This window comes from Neomonachus schauinslandi, chromosome 14, assembly GCF_002201575.2.
Source record: "Neomonachus schauinslandi chromosome 14, ASM220157v2, whole genome shotgun sequence".
Taxonomy (NCBI): domain Eukaryota; kingdom Metazoa; phylum Chordata; class Mammalia; order Carnivora; family Phocidae; genus Neomonachus; species Neomonachus schauinslandi.
In genome coordinates this window covers 26,764,898-26,767,091 of record NC_058416.1, presented here as the reverse complement: position 1 = coordinate 26,767,091, position 2,194 = coordinate 26,764,898, and the positions used below count along the sequence as shown (strand labels likewise).

At 50.0% G+C, this 2,194-nt stretch overlaps 1 pseudogene; it reads right to left on the bottom strand.

Moving 5' to 3' along the window:
• Positions 1 to 262: 262 nt before the first annotated feature.
• Positions 263 to 1,883, bottom strand: LOC110576975 (annotated as a pseudogene).
• Between the last annotated feature and the right edge of the window lie 311 nt (positions 1,884 to 2,194).

Here is a 2,194-nt window from a genome sequence, read left to right as displayed (position 1 = left end):
ATTGTTTACTGAGAGGAGACTTGACAAAAGTATAATCAATCTTTTTTTAATTTTATTTATTTTTAAGATTTTTATTTTTTGACAGAGAGACACAGTGAGAGAGGGAGCACAAGCAGGGGGAGTGGAAGAGGGAGAAGCAGGCTTCCCACGGAGAAGGGAGACCAACGCGGGGCTCGATCCCAGGACCCTGGGATCATGACCTGAGCTGAAGGGAGACACTTAACGACTGAGCCACCCAGGCACCCCAAAAGTATAATCAATCTTAAAATGCTCTGTGAAACCGAGGCTTCCCATCTTCAGCATTCTGAAGTATTCTCCAGGCTGGGAAGCCGTGGCACAGAGGCTCACAGGTGCAACATTTGAAAAGTCCAGGAGCCAGAGTCCAAAAGTTTCCACAAAGCAAAAGATTCTGGTCTCCTTCAGAAGTCCCATCCCCTAACCCCCACGGCCTGTGTTTTCCTCCCCCCAAATTCCATGTCCAGGGCAAGTCCTCAGTTAACTGTTGAGAGAATCTCTTCCTGAAATCGTTCATTGTCTTGGCCATCATTGGGGCAGTTTGCTGGGCGGGTGTCCTGCTGCTGACCACCACGCCCCCTGTGGGCCCCGCTGGGGCTCAGGTGGTCAGAGCCTGGCTTCTCCGAGAAGAGGTTCAGACTGTTGCTCTGGCTGCTTCCTGGGGCAGGGTGGGGGCGGTGGGGGGGCATGGTGCTGGCTTGATCCGCTGCTCCTCCTTATTTCAAACTTCTCCTGCTTCCTTTGAATATCAGAAGGGGGCTGGGCCACACAGCTGAAAAGGGTCAGCTTTGCCTGCCAGCCTTTGGGCTTATTGACAGGTGCAGATCCAATATTTGTTGTCAGTACTCCATAGCTGCGGCTCTCGGGCATCCCAAAGCCGCACGTACGGCTCCCACCATACCCCATGCTCTTCTGGACTTTCTTTCTTAACGTTTTGGTGACAATGAATTTTCCATAATTTATGTTTCTTCCACTAGTACATGATTGTATATTTATGCGATATAGCTGATTGCCATAAAATCTCCAAAATGGATGGGATTAAGAACAGAATGCGTGACTCCTCCCACCTCCAAGATTGATGTTGTTTTTAAGTACCTGGATGCACGGTTTTCACAGGGTCATCATTTTGTGCAGATAGGCACCCTTGGAACCAGAAAACATCTGCATCTTCAAATTCATTCTGCACCCAGGAAATCCAGCGGCTTCCTCTTCCTGGGGAACCAGTGCTTCTTGCTTTGGTTGGAAGGAGGACATCAACTCAAAGGCAGAAGTGGTCAGTAATTGGCCTGTCCTCTGGGTAATGGAAGGTCTGGCGACACTGGTAATGCATCAGTGGGGACCTCTTTCAGCTTGGCTAAAGGGGCTCCGGACGGCCGCAGCTTCTCTGACTTGCTTTTGTTCACCTTAGGTAACCTCTCGCCCGAGTCCAAGTTTTCACTAGTGCTTTTAGAATCATTTTTAAGTCGCTTTTCTCCAAGTGCAGTAGCTGAAGTTTTCACGGTCATTTCCTTTTCCCTTTTTCTTCTGGGGCTAGTCATAGTATGCCTCCCAAGGCATGGTGGCTGCTTCCAATTCATCATGCAGATCAGCCTCCTCAATGTCAGGGAGGGAGTCCACTGACTTTCTATCCAAATTAGAAGTTTTTATTTTCCCTTCCTGAGTCCTTGAGTTGTTAGAACTTTCTCTTTCACCTTGGGCAACAGACCTCTTGCCCACTTTCCTACATCTAAGCTGTCTAGACTTGGCTTGTTTTTGCCTGATTTGGTTTTCTGGGAGGCTTGTGCTTTTGCTTTTAAGGCATCTGATGCAACCACCCACGGAGGTGAAAACTTAGGGATGCAGTGGCCCTCTTCCTTCTTCCTTGACATCCTCACTGAGGCCGTATCTTTGTGTTGTCTCAGGACAGAGGCCTTGGGCTTTCCTCTCTGGAGAAGACCTGGTGTGATATCTGGCTGATCAAAGCCTTGGACTTCTCACGTCCCTTGGTACCCACTAGGAGTTTGTCCCTTTAGGAAGATTGGTGCCCCTTGCTTTGACTCACAGCCCTTTCCCCTTGGGGCCACCCAGGTGTCCTTCTTGCCTGAGGCCCCTTCTGTCCTGAGAGGCAGCAGAGTGGCCTTCTCCAGGCCTCTGGCATGCAACGTGGGCCTGTGGGGCATCTGTGCCTGTCCCCAGACAG